The 18,861-nt window shown below is 39.2% G+C and overlaps 1 protein-coding gene and 1 long non-coding RNA gene across 15 annotated transcripts in view; one reads left to right on the top strand and one right to left on the bottom strand.

Moving 5' to 3' along the window:
• LOC131382675 (uncharacterized) overlaps positions 1–16,626 on the top strand; it is an 81,068-nt gene extending 64,442 nt beyond the window's left edge. For 7 of the 12 annotated variants that reach the window (XR_009212244.1, XR_009212247.1, XR_009212248.1 and 4 more), the window contains 5 exons: positions 287–380; positions 6,350–6,518; positions 6,707–6,838; positions 15,886–15,960; positions 16,432–16,626. This is a non-coding gene — a long non-coding RNA (uncharacterized LOC131382675). The remainder of the gene's footprint in view (positions 1–286; positions 381–6,349; positions 6,519–6,706; positions 6,839–15,885; positions 15,961–16,431) is intronic. The other 5 variants (XR_009212252.1, XR_009212255.1, XR_009212254.1 and 2 more) reach the window with 3 other exon arrangements.
• The window catches only part of FILIP1 (filamin A interacting protein 1), a 259,847-nt gene that overhangs the window by 151,864 nt on the left and 89,122 nt on the right, over positions 1–18,861 (bottom strand). The gene's annotated exons all lie outside the window — the stretch shown is intronic.

The raw sequence follows: 18,861 nt of genomic DNA, 5'->3' as shown, positions 1-18,861 counted from the left end.
ATAGAAGAAAGGGAATTTCTTCAGGATTCTTCATTGGCACTTTTCAAACATAAAAAAAAAAATTGTAATATTATATTATTTTTACGGGGAGCTGTTCCCTACACATAGAATAATATCTCCCACATAGATGAGGAAAAAAGTCTTTGTAATTTTGCTTCAAAGATAGCATGCCAGACACTAAATAAGTTTTAAATTTCTGTTTATATTTGAACATTCAAATTTATTAAATTTACTTTAACCTGGGTGGTAAACACACAGCATGGATTTTGTCATACCTTCCTCCTAGATCACTAATTAGCTGTGGCATCCTTTGACTGCTGAGCCTGAATACATTCTCAGAAGCCTTCTCAATACATCACTGGAACAGCCTCTACTAATAGGTGAGAGTTCCTATTTACAAGGATATGTATGTAGCATTTCTGATCTCAATTCTTTTAAAATGAAACACAATTAATTCTTATGTGCTATTACTGTATAAATAAGATAGCAAATACATCCCTTTAAAGATAAATGCCTTACAAAGACTTCATGTCCAGGAACCCAAAAGCAAATGCAACAAAAACAAAGATAAATAGATGGGACTTAATTGAACTAAAAAGCTTCTGCACAGCAAAGGAAATAATCAGCAGAGTAAACACACAACCCACAGAGTGGAAGAAAATCTTTGCAATCTATGCATCCAACAAAGAACTAATATGCAGAATCTACAAGGAATATAAACAAAACACCAAACAATCCCATCAAAAAGTGGGCTAAGGACATGAATAGACAATTCGCAAAAGAAGATACATAAATGGCCAACAAACATATGAAAAAATGCTCAACATCACTAATGATCAGGGAAATGTAAATGAAAACCACGGTGTGATACCACCTTACTCTAGCAAGAATGGCCATAATAAAAAAAAAATAGATGTTGGCGTGGATGTGGTGGGATACACTGTTGGTAGGAGTGTAAACTAGTACAACTACTATGGAAAACAATGTGGAGATTCTTTAAAGAACTAAAAGTAGAACTACCACTTGATTCAGTAATTCCACTACTGGGTATCTACCCAGAGGAAAATAAGGCATTATACGAAAAAGATACTCGCACATGCATGTTTATAGCAGCACAATTCGCAATTGCAAAAAAAGATATGGAACCAACCCAAATGCCCATCAATCAACAAGTGGATAAAGAAATTGTGGTATATATGCACCATGGAATACTACTTAGTCATAAAAAGGAATGAAATAATGGCATTTGCAGCAACCTGGATGGATTTGGAGACCATTAATTATTCTAAGTGAAGTAACTCAGGAATGGAAAACCAAACATCATATGTTCTCTCGTAAGTGGGAGCTAAGCTATGAAGATGCAAAGGCATAAGAATGATACAATGGACTTTGGGGACTTGCGGGGAAAGGATGGGAGGGCAGTGAGAGATAAAAGACTGCATTTTGGGTACAGTGTACACTGCTCGGGTGATGGGTGCACCAAAATCTCAGAAATCACTGCTAAAGAACTTATTCATGTAAGCAAATACCATCTGTTCCCCAAAAACCTATTGAAGTTTAAAAAAGAAAAAAAAGATAATGCCTTAGCTGGACATGCGCCTGTAATCCCAGCTACTCAGGGGTTGAAGCAGGAGGATCCCTTGAGCCCAGGAGTTCAAGACCAGCCTGGGAAACAGCAAGACCCCATCTGTATTTTTTTTAAAGTCTAGGTAGCCTGGCTAAACACAAAATTCATGAAACCCGAACAAGAGTAGGACATTGAAGGAAATGCATTTAAAAACTAATGATATTTATTTGACTGCTATGGCAAAAATCCTGAGACATTTACTCCCAGCTTAACTATACGAAAGTCTAAGTATTTAAAGTATGAGTGTTTATGACTCATTGAAAATAATCAGTGGAATCTGCAACTGCACTCAGAGTAATATGATAACCAGTTAGAAACAATTACTTCAGGTTAAAATACACATAACTCTGAATACTATGTTGATATATCTGATTATTTTATTTAAACAATTTTCTTTTTTTAGAGACAGCGTCTCACTCTGTCACCCAGACTGGAGTGTGGTGGTGCAATCATGGCTTACTGTATGGCAGCTTTTAAACTCCTGGGCTCAAGTGATCCTCCCATCTCAGCTTCCTGAGTAGGTGGAACTATAGGCGCACACCACTGTGTCTGACTACTTTTTAAAAAAATTTTTTGGTAGAGATGGCAGGGCCAAGGAAGTGGCCCGGGGCGGGTGGAGGGATCTTGCTATGTTGCCCAAGCTGGTCTTGAACTCCTGGCCTGAAGGGATCCTCTCACCTTGGCCTCTCAAAGTGCTGGGATTATAGGCATGAGCCACCATGCCCAGGCTAAACTAATTACTGATTTCAAGAGATGTTCTACAAGTATTCTGTGATTGTTTAATAAGAATACCAATAAATTCTTTTAGAATAATCAGAGGCCAAGTGAAGTGTCTTAGAATAATCAGAGGCCAAGTGAAGTGTCTCACACCTGTAATTAACATTTTGGGAGGCCAAGACAAGAGGATTACTTGAGGCCAGAAGTTTGAGACCAGCCTGGGTAATAAAGCAAGACCACATCTCTATTTAAAAAATTAAAAAATTAGCTGGATGTGGTGGCATGTGCCTGTAGTCCCAGCTACTGAGGAGGCTGGGATGAGAGGATTGCTTGAGCCCAGGAGTTTCAGGCTGCAGTGAAATTATGCCACTGCACTCCAGCCTGGGGAACAGAATAAGAACTTCTCTCTTAAAAAAGAAAAAGAGTGGCCGGGCATGGTGGCTCACGCCTGTAATCTCAGAACTTTGGGAGGCCGAGGCAGGCAGATCACCTGAGGTTGGGAGTTTGAGACTAGCCTAAACAACATGGAGAAACCATGTCTCTACTAAAAATACAAAATCAGCCAGGCATGGTGGTGCATGCCAGTAATCCCAGCTACTCAGGGAGCTGAAGCAGGAGAATCGCTTGAACCTGTGAGGCAGAGGTTGCAGTGAGACAAGATCGCGCCATTGCACTCCAGCCTGAGCAACAAGAGCGAAACTCCATCTCAAAAAAAATTAGTTTATATAAGTAATGTAATCAATTTACACTTTGGAGGAAATATAAGTTCAAATGCTAGTGGACTTCTCATTTCATGTTGGGGCAGGGATAAGGGTTGGATGTCAGGGAGTGAGAGGAAACCACATGTTTCACAACAATTTCAAAAAGCAAGCCATTGACTTGCCATGGTGTTTAGACTGAGGAACTGCTTTGATATGTTGATCTGTATAAACAGTATAAACAAAATTCAAAGGCAAATTACAAAATAGAAACATTATTTTCAAATATTATATATAAATATATATTTATACATATATGTATATGTAATTTGCATTATGATTAATACATATTTATCATTAATATAATAATCAAAATAGCAATAATTATAGTAGAAACAGAACATACAAATCAATATAAAACACTAATATATAGAAAAATAGGCAAAAGGTATCAACAGGTGATTCCCAAAGAAGATAAATTTCTACTCGAACATAAAAATATATTTAACCTCATACATATATCAAAGTGCATTTAGAAAAATTAGTGACATTTATGGCAAAACAACAATAAAATATCATTTAAAAGAGTTACAAAGGCCAGGCACAGTGGCTCCAGCCTGTTATCCCAGCACTTTGGGAGGCCGAGGCAGTCTGATCACTCGAGGTCAAGAGTTTGAGCCAGCCTAGCCAAATGGTGAAATCCTGTCTGTACTAAAAATACAAAAATTAGCCAGATGTGGTGGCGTGTACCTGCAGTCCCAGCTACTCAGGAGGGTGAGGCAGGAGAATTGCTTGAACCCAGGAAGCAGAGATTGCAGTGAGCCGAGATTGAGCCATTGCACTCCAGCCTGGGCATTGTTCAATTCCCACCTATGAGTGAGAACATGCGGTGTTTGGTTTTTTGTCCTTTCGATAGTTTGCTGAGAATGATGGTTTCCAGCTTCATCCATGTCCCTACAAAGGACATGAACTCATCATTTTTTATGGCTGCATAGTATTCCATGGTGTGTATGTGCCACATTTTCTTAATCCAGTCTATAGTTGTTGGACATTGGGGTTGGTTCCAAGTCTTTGCTATATTATTGGATTCCAAATTCCACAACATTGGAAACAACTTAGATGACCCATAATGAAGGAGTTATCAAATAAGTTATGGTTTATTCACGTTATAGGAAATTACACAGAAAATAAGAATTAGATATAAAACTATATCTTGTGCATAAACATCAAACTACTCAGCAGTTATTTTGGGTGGTGAAATTGTGTATGATTTATTTTCTTTATACTTATTTTTTCCCAAGTAGTCTATAGTGCCCATGTATTCCTTTTGCATTAAAATTTATTTTTAAAAAGTAAGGTATGATGCCATTTAACATGAAGGTGTCATATTTTGATGAGACAAAAAGCCAGATGGAAGAATAAAAGGAATGATCAAGAATGTTGATAACTGAAACCTTAGTGCCCATTGATAGGTGTTTTGTACTATAAAGTGTTAGCTGTAATTTCCAGCAAGGCAAGGGACTGCAGATGACACAGCAGTCTCACCATCAGGCTCAAGCCAAGGTTAGTACATCTTGGATTACTCTAAGCTGGTCATCTTGGATTACCCCGTGCAGAGTTGTAAGGCTGTTGTCTTTTTCTCCTGTCCTTCTCCCCTTTGCTTTGCTTTGCTTCTTTAGTCATCTTACCCAAAGGCCTATCTTCTCCATGAAATAAATGTATTTCCACCTGTACCCACTGCAACTTCTATGCCCCTAGAAAACTACAATATGTATTGACTACAATATGTATTGTCTAGACCTCTCCTTTAGCACTGAAATATATTGGCCTGTTTTGAAAGTTAATTGAGATTTTGATGCTTCAACTAGATTTTTAAACTCCACTAAGGAAGGGATAATATTGAAAACTATTTTGTAGCCCTATATAGTCATTCAGTAAATATCTATTGTGCACATAGTATGTGTTAGACAACTGTTTGAAGTGCTAGAGATTACATAGGTGAAAATTTTTTAAGAGAGGGAGAAAGGCTGGGAATGATGGCTCACACCTGTAATCCCAGCACTTTGGGAGGCTGAGGTGGGAGGACTGCTTGAGCCCAGAAGTTTGAAACCAGCCTGGGCAACATAGCAAGACCCCATCTCTACAAAAAATTTAAAAAGTTAGCCTAGCTTGGTGTTATGCACCTCTAGTCCTAGCTACTCTGGAGGCTGGTGCAGGTGGATCAATTGAGCCCAGGGGTTCAAGGTCACTGTGAACTATGAACAGGCCAGAGCACTCTGGCCAGAGTGAAAGAGAGAAAGAGAAAAAAAAAAATCTCTGTCCTTAAGGGCTTAAAATCTAGTGGCAAAGCCTGGTACTTGGGGCCATGTCATGTGATGCAAATACACAATAAGTCATAACAATGATGGTGACACTAATGAAGACAGAAACAATGACAAAGAACACTGTATTAGTTTTCTATTGTTGCCATGACAAATTACCATAAATTTCCAGGCTTAAAACATTTATTAATCTCACAGTTTCTGCAGATCAGAAGTCTAGATACAGCGTGGCTTAATTGGTTCTTCTGCTTAGGGTCTCTCAATGATAAAATCAAGGTGTTTCAGTGATGTGCTCTTTACTGGAGGCTCTGCGAAGAACCTGTCTCCAAGATCGTTCAGGTTGTTAGCAGGATTATGGTCCTTACAGCTGTAGGACTGAGGTCTCTGCTTTTTTATGGATGTCAGCGGAGAGGCCTTTACTTCCTAAAATTCTCCCCTTGATCCTCACACTAGAACCCTACATCTCAACACCAGCAATAGTGCATTGAGTCCTTCTCATGCTTGGAATCTCTCTGACTTTCCCTTTTGCAGCATCTCTCTTCCCTCTAGCTGGATGAAATGCTCTGCTTTTAAAGATGCATGGGAGTAGATTGGGCCCACTTGGATGATTCAAAATAATCTCCTCATCTTAAGGTCCATAACCGTAGTCACACCTACAAAGTCTCTTTTGCCATGTAACATTCACAGGAGTCAGAGATTAAGGTGTGGACATCTTCAGGGGGGCTATTCCGCCAACTACAAACAGTAATAACAAAGAATAACTAAATGGAATACTGCTAACCAAAATTATGGATTCAAGAAATTTAGAGTCCGTGAAGTCCCATGTCTTTTCTTATGATGAGAAACATTTCTACAATAGGCCTGATTTCCTGGTGACTAAATCTAGAACATATTGACAATCTTTTGCTTGCCAATGTTTTTAATTAGCAGAAACCAATTTTAGCCGTAGTTGAGTTTTCTCCTAATTACTCATTTCGTTTTTGTAGGATCAACTAATTTATTCTCATCTTTGTCCTAACATCAGTCAGACGTTGAAGAACCAAGGAACAAGAAATGTTTGTTTTGAGGGAGCAGGGGAAAAAAAGAAGAGCCGTGCATTACCTCATAACACCCAAAATTATGTAACTTCTCCACAGGATAAGATCCGATCCTACAGTAAATAGAAAGGATACCTAGGAGGTGGGAGCATTAGAAAGAAAGCTGTCTGGCCTCTCTGGGGATGGAAAGAACAGAGTGGTTAAGGACTAATCCTGTGGCACCACAAACAGACTTTCAAGAGATTGGGGGGGTGGGGGGACAATGCCAAATTCATATGACAGACATCTCTTTTAATGCTTGTACAGTGCCACTTATTCATCTGAAGAAGCAAAAGGAAATGCTTTCAACCCGGATTCCAGACACAGAGAGGAGCCCAGGTTTAAAAGCTCCTCCCTGCCAAGGACAGAGTGCCACTCAACTCCATCTTTGCCCATAAGGTAAATCAGTTGCCCAGGCCCTTTGATGACATCACAACTTGAAGGACCAAAAAAAAAATAAATAAATAAATAACATTGTGAAAGTTTTTTTCATGGCATGAAATGTAGCCAAAACTCATTTTTAGTGCGATGTCCAAACATCAGTGCTAGTTGGGAAGAAAAATAAATAAAGAAGAAAAATTTTTAATGAAATTGATACTGGATTTTTGGGACAACCAAATTAGAAAATGCAGGCAAAGTGCTTTGTAAATTGTGGGGGGAAAATTTTTTTAAAGGTGATTGCTATTACTATTCTCAATTCCAACTCCTTTCTCTCACCATTGAGATAACTGAACCCAATCAACCCCAGAACAGCTTGACTTCCTCAAGGTCATGCCATTCCCTTGCTCAAATAACCTTCAAGGGCTCTCCACTGCCCACCAGAAAAAGTTTTACCTCTTAGACTTTCCATTCAAGGCTTTCTTATCCTGATACATTTACCTTTCAAATCAAATAACCAGTGAATTACTGAACAGCTACTAAGGTCAAGATACTTAGGCTGCTGTGGGCATAGGCAGAGTCACAAAATATGTTCTATTTCTTAAAGTACTTTACAATCCCACTGTTTCCCATATGAATAATAACTATATAGTTAAACTCATCTGCTTACTCTATCCCAAACTTACTCTCAACTTTTATACCTTGATGTCTGTATTTATGCCTTTTCCCTCACCTAAAATGCTCTGCATCAAAACTACCTCTTTCTTGCAAAATCTCACACATCCTGCTAGGCCCTACTTAAGTGATATCTCTCCTAAGTCTTCTTCCACACTAAGAGGCTAGTGGTTCTCAATCAGAGATTTTCCTCCCCAGGTAACATTTGACAATATCTGGAAACATTTTTGGTTGTCACAAAGGGGTTGAGGGTACTACTGGCATGTATGAGTAAAAGCCAGAGATTCCGCTAAACATTTTACCATGCATAGGGCAGCCCCCGGCCCCAACAACAAAGATTTATCCAGCCTAAAATGCCAATAATGCTGAGATTGAGAAAGAAGCAGTATCTCCTCTCAACTTCTAGAACACCAAATATGTAAACAATCTTTTGGCATCTAGCATATATTGCAAGATATATTTATTTGTCACATTTAGCAAATAAATATACAGGATACTCAGTTAAGTTGGAATCTCAGATAAAGAACAAGTAAGTTTTCAATAAAAGTGTGTTTCATTTAATATTTTTAATATTTTACATACACTCATACAAAAAAGTATTCTTTTTTCTTTTTCTTTTCTTTTTTTTTTTTTTTTGAGATGGATCTCGGTCTGTTGCCAGGCTGCAGTGTGGTGGCACGACCTCAGCTCACTGCAACCTCCCCTTCCTGGGCTCAAATGATTCTCCTGCCTCAGCATCCTGAGTAACTGGGATTACAGGCACATGCCACCATGCCCAGCTAATTTTTGTATTTTTAGTAGAGACGGGGTTTCATCATGTTGGCCAGGATGGTCTCGATCTCTTGACCTCGTGATCCGCCCGCCTCGGCCTCCCAAAGTGTTGGGATTACAGGCATGAGCCACTGTATTCCCAAAAATGTTCTTTTTTTATCCAATATTTTCTTTGTTACCTTTTCTTATCTGCATGTATTATTTTTCTAAATGATATGGAAGTTTGTAAAAGAGGAAAAATTTTATGCTGTTCAGCCTTCTTTCAGCATTTAATTCATACCTATGGAAAGCACTGAAAAAACCTTTATCAATAACAATGATAAAATAGTTTTTATATCCTTTACTATCTATGAGCACTGCAGGCTTACAGTTATCACTGCCATATTTTATGAGTTTCAACATCCTCATGACTCCCTCATCCTTATGTTGAGTCTTCAAGCCCCATGCTATCATGAAGACAGCAAGTACCAGTGGAAATAAAAAAATGCCAGACCCTAAATTGGTCAGATGAGTCTGGCTCAAATTGAAAAAGCAGTGTGTTGGAGGGTGGAGCCAAGATGGCCGAATAGGAACAGCTCCGGTCTCCAGCTCCCAGCCCCAGCGACACAGAAGACTGGTGATTTCTGCATTTCTGCTTGAGGTACCGGTTTCATCTCACTAGGGAGTGCCTAACAGTGGGTGCAGGACAGTCGGTGAAGTGCACTGTGCGCGAGCCGAAGCAGGGCGAGGCATTGCCTCACTCGGGAAGCGCAAGGGGTCAGGGAGTTCCCTTTCCTAGTCAAAGAAAGGGGAAACAGACGGCACCTGGAATATCGGGTCAGTCCCACCCCAATACTGCGCTTTTCCAACGGGCCTGGAAAACGGCACACTAGGAGATTGTGTCCCGCACCTGGCTCGGAGGGTCCTGTGCCCACGGAGTCTCGCTGATTGCTAGCACAGCAGTCTGAGATCAAGCTGCAAGGCGGCAGCGAGGCTGGGGGAGGGGCGCCCGCCATTGCCCAGGCTTGCTTAGGTAAACAAAGCAGCCAGGAAGCTCGAACTGGGTGGAGCCCACCACAGCTCAAGGAGGCCTGCCTGCCTCTATAGGCTCCACCTCTGGGGGCAGGGCACAGACAAACAAAAACTCAGCAAGAACCTCCACAGACTGAAAGGTCCCTGTCTGACTGACAGCTTTGAACAGAGTAGTGGTTCTCCCAGCACGCAGCTGGAGATCTGAGAACGGACAGACTGCCTCCTAAAGTGGGTCCCTCACCCCTGAGCAGCCTAACTGGGAGGCACCCCCCCAGTAGGGACAGACTGACACCTCATTCAACCGGGTACTCCTCTGAGACAAAACTTTCAGACGAACTATCAGACAGCTGAATTTGTGGTCTCACAAAAATCCGCTGTTCTGCAGCCACCGCTGCTGACACCCAGCCAAACAGGGTCTGGAGTGGACCTCTAGTAAACTCCAACAGACCTGCAGCTGAGGGTCCTGTCTGGTAGAAGGAAAACTAACAAACAGAAAGGACATCCACACCAAAAACCCATCTGTACATCTCCATCATCAAAGACCAAAAGTAAATAAAACCACAAAGATGGGGAAAAAACAGAACAAAAAAACTGGAAACTCTAAAAAACAGAGCACCTCTCCTCCTCCAAAGGAACGCAGTTCCTCACCAGCAACGGAACAAAGCTGGATGGAGGATGACTTTGATGAGTTGAGAGAAGAAGGCTTCAGATGATCAAACTACTCTGAGCTACGAGAGGAAATTCAAAACAATAGCAAAGAAGTTAAAAACTTTGAAAAAATATTAGAAAAATGGATAACTAGAATAACCAATGGAGAGAAGGGCTTAAAGGAGCTGATGGAGCTGAAAGCCAAGTTTCGAGAACTACGCGAAGATTGCAGAAGCCTCAGTAGCAGATGCGATCAACTGGAAGAAAGGGTATCGCTGATGGAAGATGAAATGAATGAAATCAAGAGAGAAGGGAAGTTTAGAGAAAAAAGAATAAAAAGAAATGAACAAAGCCTCCGAGAAATTTGGGACTATGTGAAAAGACCAAACCTACGTCTGATTGGTGTACCTGAAAATGATGGGGAGAATGGAACCAAGTTGGAAAACACTCTGCAAGATATTATCCAGGAGAACTTCCCCAATCTAGCAAGGCAGGCCAGCATTCAGATTCAGGAAATACAGAGAACGCCACAAAGATACTCCTCGAGAAGGGCAACTCCAAGACACATAATTGTCAGATTCACCAAAGTTGAAATGAAGGAAAAAATGTTAAGGGCAGCCAGAGAGAAAGGTCGGGTAACCCACAAAGGGAAGCCCATCAGACTAACAGCTGATCTCTCAGCAGAAACTCTACAAGCCAGAAGAGAGTGGGGGCCGATATTCAACATTCTTAAAGAAAAGAATTTTCAACCCAGAATTTGCTATCCCGCCAAACTAAGCTTCATAAGTGAAGGAGAAATAAAATACTTTACAGACAAGCAAACGCTGAGTGATTTTGTCACCAACAGGCCTGCCCTAAAAGAGCTCCTGAAGGAAGCACTAAACATGGAAAGGAACAACCGGTACCAGCCACTGCAAAAACATGCCAAATTGTAAAGACCATCGAGGCTAGGAAGAAACAATAGCAACTAACGAGCAAAATAACCAACTAACATCATAATGACAGGATCAGATTCACACATAACAATATTAACGTTAAATGTAAATGGGCTAAATGCTCCAATCAAAAGACACAGACTGGCAAACTGGATAAGGAGTCAGGACCCATCAGTGTGCTGTATTCAGGAAACCCATCTCACGTGCAGAGACACACATAGACTCAAAATAAAGGGATGGAGGAAGATCTATCAAGCAACTGGAAAACAAAAAAAGGCAGGGGTTGCAATCCTAGTCTCTGATAAAATAGACTTTAAACCAACAAAGATCAAAAGAGACAAAGAAGGCCATTACATAATGGTAAAGGGATCAATTCAACAAGAAGAGCTAACTATCCTAAATATATATGCACCCAACACAGGAGCACCCAGATTCATAAAGCAAGTCCTCAGTGACCTACAAAGGGACTTAAACTCCCACACAATAATCATGGGAGATTTTAACACCCCACTGTCAACATTAGACAGATCAACGAGACAGAAAGTTAACAAGGATATCCAGGAATTGAACTCAGCTCTACATAAAGTGGACCTAATAGACATCTACAGAACTCTCCACCCCAAGTCAACAGAATATACATTTTTTTCAGCACCACACCACACCTATTCCAAAATTGACCACATAGTTGGAAGTAAAGCTCTCCTCAGCAAATGTAAAAGAACAGAAATTATAACAAACTGTCTCTCAGACCACAGTGCAATCAAACTAGAACTCAGGATTAAGAAATTCACTCAAAACCGCTCAACTACATGGAAACTGAACAACCTGCTCCTGAATGACTATTGGGTACATAATGAAATGAAGGCAGAAATAAAGATGTTCTTTGAAACCAACGAGAACAAAGATACAACATACCAGAATCTCTGGGACACATTCAAAGCAGTGTGTAGAGGGAAATTTATAGCACTAAATGCCCACAAGAGAAAGCAGGAAAGATCCAAAATTGACACCCTAACATCACAATTAAAAGAACTAGAAAAGCAAGAGCAAACACATTCAAAAGCTAGCAGAAGGCTAGAAATAACTAAAATCAGAGCAGAACTGAAGGAAATAGAGACACAAAAAACCCTTCAAAAAATTAATGAATCCAGGAGCTGGTTTTTTGAAAAGATCAACAAAATTGATGGACCGCTAGCAAGACTAATAAAGAAGAAAAGAGAGAAGAATCAAATAGATGCAATAAAAAACGAAAAAGGGGATATCACCACCGATCCCACAGAAATACAATCTACCATCAGAGAATACTACAAACACCTCTATGCAAATAAACTAGAAAATCTAGAAGAAATGGATAAATTCCTTGACAAATACACCCTCCCAAGACTAAACCAGGAAGAAGTTGAATCTCTGAATAGACCAATAACAGGTTCTGAAATTGTGGCAATAATCAATAGCTTACCAACCAAAAAGAGTCCAGGACCTGACGGATTCACAGCTGAATTCTACCAGAGGTACAAGGAGGAACTGGTACCATTCCTTCTGAAACTATTCCAATCGATAGAAAAAGAGGGAATCCTCCCTAACACATTTTATGAAGCCAGCATCGTCCTGATACCAAAACCTGGCAGAGACATAACCAAAAAAGAGAATTTCAGACCAATATCCTTGATGAACATTGATGCAAAAATCCTCAATAAAATACTGGCAAACCGAATCCAGCAGCACATCAAAAAGCTTATCCACCATGATCAAGTGGGCTTCATCCCTGGGATGCAAGGCTGGTTCAACATACGCAAATCAATAAATGTAATCCAGCATATAAACAGAACCAAAGACAAAAACCACATGATTATCTCAATAGATGCAGAAAAGGCCTTTGACAAAATTCAACAACCCTTCATGCTAAAAACTCTCAATAAATTAGGTATTGATGGGACGTATCTCAAGATAATAAGAGCTATCTATGACAAACCCACAGCCAATATCATACTGAATGGGCAAAAACTGGAAGCATTCCCTCTGAAAACTGGCACAAGACAGGGATGCCCTCTCTCACCGCTCCTATTCAACATAGTCCTGGAAGTTCTGGCCAGGACAATCAGGCAGGAGAAGGAAATAAAGGGTATTCAACTAGGAAAAGAGGAAGTCAAATTGTCACTGCAGATGACATGATTGTATATCTAGAAAACCCCATTGTCTCAGCCCAAAATCTCCTTAAGCTGATTAGCAACTTCAGCAAAGTCTCAGGATACAAAATCAATGTACAAAAATCACAAGCATTCTTGTACACCAATAACAGACAAACAGAGAGCCAAATCATGAGTGAACTCCCATTCACAATTGCTTCAAAGAGAATAAAATACCTAGGAATCCAACTTACAAGGGATGTGAAGGACCGCTTCAAGGAGAACTACAAGCCACTGCTCAATGAAATAAAAGAGGATACAAACAAATGGAAGAACATTCCATGCTCATGGGTTGGAAGAATCAATATCGTGAAAATGGCCATACTGCCCAAGGTCATTTATAGATTCAATGCCATCCCCATCAAGCTACCAATGACTTTCTTCACAGAATTGGAAAAAACTACTTTAAAGTTCATATGGAACCAAAAAAGAGCCCGCATCGCCAAGTCAATCCTAAGCCAAAAGAACAAAGCTGGAGGCATCACGCTACCTGACTTTAAACTATACTACAAGGCTACAGTAACCAAAACAGCATGGTACTGGTACCACAACAGAGACATAGATCAATGGAACAGAACAGAGCCCTCAGAAATGACGCCGCATAGCTACAACTATCTGATCTTTGACAAACCTGACAAAAACAAGAAATGGGGAAAGGATTCCCTATTTAATAAATGGTGCTGGGAAAACTGGCTAGCCATATGTAGAAAGCTGAAACTGGATCCCTTCCTTACACCTTATACAAAAATTAATTCAAGATGGATTAAAGACTTATATGTTAGACCTAAAACCATTAAAATCCTACAAGAAAACCTAGGCAATACCATTCAGGACATAGGCGTGGGCAAGGACTTCATGTCTAAAACACCAAAAGCAATGGCAACAAAAGCAAAAATTGACAAATGGGATCTCATTAAACTAAAGAGCTTCTGCACAGCAAAAGAAACTACCATCAGAGTGAACAGGCAACCTACAGAATGGGAGAAAATTTTTGCAACCTACTCATCTGACAAAGGGCTAATATCCAGAATCTACAATGAACTCAAACAAATATACAAGAAAAAGCAACCCCATCAAAAAGTGGGTGAAGGATATGAACAGACACTTCTCAAAAGAAGACATTTATGCAGCCAAAAAACACATGAAAAAATGCTCATCATCACTGGCCATCAGAGAAATGCAAATCCAAACCACAAGGAGATACCATCTCACACCAGTTAGAATGACGATCATTCAAAAGTCAGGAAACAACAGGTGCTGGAGAGGATGTGGAGAAATAGGAACACTTTTACACTGTTGGTGGGACTGTAAACTAGTTCAACCATTGTGGAAGTCAGTGTGGCGATTCCTCAGGGATCTCGAACTAGAAATACCATTTGACCCAGCCATCCCATTACTGGGTATATACCCAAAGGACTATAAATCATGCTGCTATAAAGACACATGCACACGTATGTTTATTGCAGCACTATTCACAATAGCAAAGAGTTGGAACCAACCCAAATGTCCAACAACGATAGACTGGATTAAGAAAATGTGGCACATATACACCATGGAATACTATGCAGCCATAAAAAATGATGAGTTCGTGTCCTTTGTAGGGACATGGATGAAACTGGAAAACATCATTCTCAGTAAACTATCGCAAGGACAAAAAACCAAACACCGCATGTTCTCACTCATAGGTGGGAATTGAACAATGAGAACTCATGGACACAGGAAGGGGAACATCACACTCCGGGGACTGTTGTCGGGTACTCGGATACTCGACAGACAGCATTAGGAGATACACCTAATGCTAAATGACGAGTTAATGGGTGCAGGAAATCAACATGGCACATGGATACATATGTAACAAACCTGCACATTGTGCACATGTACCCTAAAACCCTAAAGTATAATAAAAAAAAAAAAAAAAAAAAGAAAAAGCAGTGTGTTGAGTTTGGCACAACACAAAGACATGTATCTAAAGCTCTGTTTCATTTGTTTATCCACTTCTCCATATGCACACTTCTTTATAGAACTGCTCTTTATACATAACTGCTCAAGAGCTTAGGGTAGAAAGGAGGAGTGAACTACCTGTGGCAAACCCTCTTTCTGTTATGACTGATGTTGGGTAAAATGTCCTGAAATCAGGCCAGGGTTAGAAACTCAAAATCCCTAGGCACTGAAAAGATTATGCTTCACCCCACTTTCATATGGAATTCAAAATAAGTTCCACAAAGTTAGAACTTCTCCCATAGTGTCTACTACGCTGATGCTTTTAAAAAAACCTAATTATTTCAAACAAAGTCTCTCTCTCTCTCTCTCTATCTCTCTCTCTCTCTAGTTTCTGTTTTATCAATGCCCTAAGCATATGTTTAGCCTTCTCAGAGAGAAATCAGCAGTGGCTAAAAGGAATGGTCATTGTCTGACATCCCTATCCTAACATTGTTGAAAAATATTCTTTTTTAGAATAGCTATATCTATGAATGCAAAATTAATCAATCAGGAACATTTCCAAAAATCTGATCTAATGGAAGTCTGGCCTATCCCTTTAATTATTCTAATATGGAAAACTCCGAGGAGAAAAAAACCATATGCTTTTAAAAAACTTTTTGCCTAGAACAGTGGTTTTCAATGGAGTGGAGGAGAAAGCAATTTTGTGCCACCACCTCACCCACCCCACCAATAAGGCTACCAGATTTAGCAAATTAATAATCAGAATGCTCAATTAAATCTGAATTTCAGACAAAAAACAAGTAAATTTTTAGTATAAATATGTCAAATTAAATACAATAAAACAATTCATTCTTTATCTGACATACAAATTTAACTGGGTGTCTTGTATTTTATCTTTCAGTCTCCCCGGGGGACATCTGGCAATAGCTAGAGACATTTGGGGATGTCGAAACTAGGAAAGACGCTACTGCATCAGGTGGGTAGAGGCCAGGGATGCTGTTAAACATTCTACAATGCCTCTGAAAGCACATCACAACAAAGAATATTCAGTCCAAAATGTCAATAATGTTGCAATTGAGAAATCTTTATCTAGAATGACCTTTGAGAACATCTATTCTTTCTTCTTCTTCTTTTTATTAGAAAAGAATAGAGGGTCTAGAGGAGTTAAAGTGGCTTGCTCTAAGCCTCACAGCTAATTAATTTCAAAGTTGGTCAACTTGGAGGCAAACCAAGAAAACTGGCTCCATTTCTGTGTGGCTCAGAAATGTTGCCTACTAAAGCAGATGCACTTAAGCTACCCAAGAGTGGATTCCTTCAGACTTCTCCAATAGAAAACATCGGTCAAGCCCCTGGGTGGTCTCCGGCTGGGAGGAAGAGGAGGAATAGGGATAAAATTTTTCTCAAATATTTTTCCAAATCTTTTCCCCACCCCAAATTTTATTTATAGGAAAGGAAGCAAGGGAAGAGTGAAAACGCTGGCTTGGAATGAGCTCTGATCATGTCTACTCTCTCCTACTCCTACTTTTTCTTGGAGCTACAAAGATAAATTGTTTGAGTCTTTAGGAGAGCCTAACTCCTTATTCAAGTATTTCCTTGCTCATGGATGTGGAAAAATTGCTTAAATAAAAACTACTCAAAAGAAAAAAAACTACCCAAAGAAGTTATTAAGTATTACAAAAGAAAAATGAAGGCATTGATGAAACCTACTAGAGATTATTTGGGGGACAGCCAAATGTCAGAGGCCTGTGAAATAACACGAAGTGGTGTACTGAAAATGTATTCATACGTCAATTCTTGCCACATAAGGTTTGCCTGGAGGCCCCAAAGCAAGCAACATGGCTCATCTAAGTAAAGAGCCAGCCAAGATAATCTAATGACCTAAGAATCTAATGACACTATACACTGTCTCTGATCCTGCTTGGTTTTATTTTAACAGACCGATTTTTATTGCTTCTTTTCTGTGAGTGTCTGCAATGATTCCCTGCCACTGCTTACTGAAATATTTTCTTAAATTATGAGTTGAGTTTTTTAAAATGCAGTTTTAAAAATATTCATTCAGCATGTTATTAATTACTAGTATGAATTGTTGGCAGGATTGGACTATAGAGGAATAATTGGTTGAACCACATTATCTAACTAAGGAGTACTCATCCTATTAAAAGAATTTTCATATGAAACGTAAAAATGAATTTAGAAAAGGGTATATCCTATTGAAGATATTGGAAAAGAGTTTCCTCCTTCCTTCTCAGTCCCTTCAGCCCTATCATCCGATCATTACAAAACTTTCAAAAGAAATAAGACTTTGCCATTTACATTGCCTTTACCAGGCCTGGTACAACTGAGATCTGAATCTATTCCTTTTTAATATCCTCTTGAAACATCCATCCTGTCATTGTTATTTATATTAACATCTACATTCCCTTTTAGACACATAATTTTCTGTTACTTTTTGATCCACTGATTTAACAGGGATGCATTTCAATAGCAGTCTTTCCAATTGCCAAATGTATTTCCTGTCTCTTGATATTTAGGTTACCCACACACTTTGCATTCCCAAGAGAATTAGAAGATAATTTTCAGAATCTTGAAGTAATTTCTCTGTTTCCTGGGAGGCAGTTTCTCAAATATTTACATTAACCTCTTTGAGTGAGTTAAATGATTATAAGTAATTCAAATCAAACATTATTTTGAGAAAGGAAATGCTACTGACTCCTGCTGTAATTTTCATTTTATTTGGGAAAACACTTAGACTCCAACAGAGCCAATAAAGACAATGGTGATCCTATGACTAGGAGGCCCCATAATTCCCTCTGCCATTAGCTCTTCACCTAAAAGACAACAAAAAATCTCCTCAGCCCAGTCAGTTGGAGCATGTCTACGGATTCTTTGGTTGGAACTCCTTCAGGAATTTAGTGCGGTCTCCACAACTGCAACCTTCTTCAGGAAGTGTGAGGCATGATCAAGCTAACTAGAACCCTCAAAGTATTTTTGCTAAGTCTCAGCAAATATATGAAGACTAAAAAGGGATAAAGATACTCTCCCTAGAATTTAGTAGCACTCTGAAGAGAAAGTCCTTTCTGCCATTCTAAAGGTATTCAGCTCTTAATACATCTTTCTGATGACTTACAGTCATTTTATGCATATTAACATATTTTTTAAAGAATCTAAATATTATTTGGGGAAAAATCTATTACATCCTAAAGTAGGAAGCTAAATTTTTATAGGAGTAATATCAGATGTTGAATCATTTCTGTAGTTGAGAATTTGGGATCAATAAATTATTTTACAAGTAGATATCTAGGAATTTCAGCCGTCTTAGAGTCAAATAACTGTCAGAATTACTAATAATAACTTTCATTTTCTTCTGAGGCTTGATTTAATACTGAGGTGAAAAGTTCCCCTTTTGGAAATGGTAATTTAGCCTCTATTTCTGAGATTCCATTGTGGGCCCTAGTTCTCATTATAGGTTTTTGTGCATCTCATCTCAGAAGATAACCAAGACAATATGGTCAAAAGACTATAAAAGACTGAGCTTTCTGAGTGTTACAAAAAAATGTGTTGAGTCAGAATACTTGTTAGCTTTGTTTTTTTCTGGCTTTGATTGGACATGATTTGCTTATTAAGAGAGATAAGACATACTGATAAAAATAGAACTGGCCCAAACAAGCTGATTTGTAACAAACGTTTAGTACTTTCAAATTTTTCTGTAGCTAACATATTAGGTACATAACTCAAGTAGGATTTATTGTTTACTGTAATAATCCACACAACCTCCCTCTCTATCTGACCTTTCACTTTTGTACTTATCAAATCTGATTTGAAGGAAATCAAGTTCCTCTTACTCTCTGAATCTGGGCTGTAAAAAACCTCAGCCCAC

Source organism: Hylobates moloch, unplaced genomic scaffold (genome assembly GCF_009828535.3).
Source record: "Hylobates moloch isolate HMO894 unplaced genomic scaffold, HMol_V3 SCAFFOLD_2, whole genome shotgun sequence".
NCBI lineage: Eukaryota > Metazoa > Chordata > Mammalia > Primates > Hylobatidae > Hylobates > Hylobates moloch.
The sequence above is the reverse complement of the archived record's forward strand: the minus strand, read 5'-3'. Positions and strand labels throughout refer to the sequence as shown.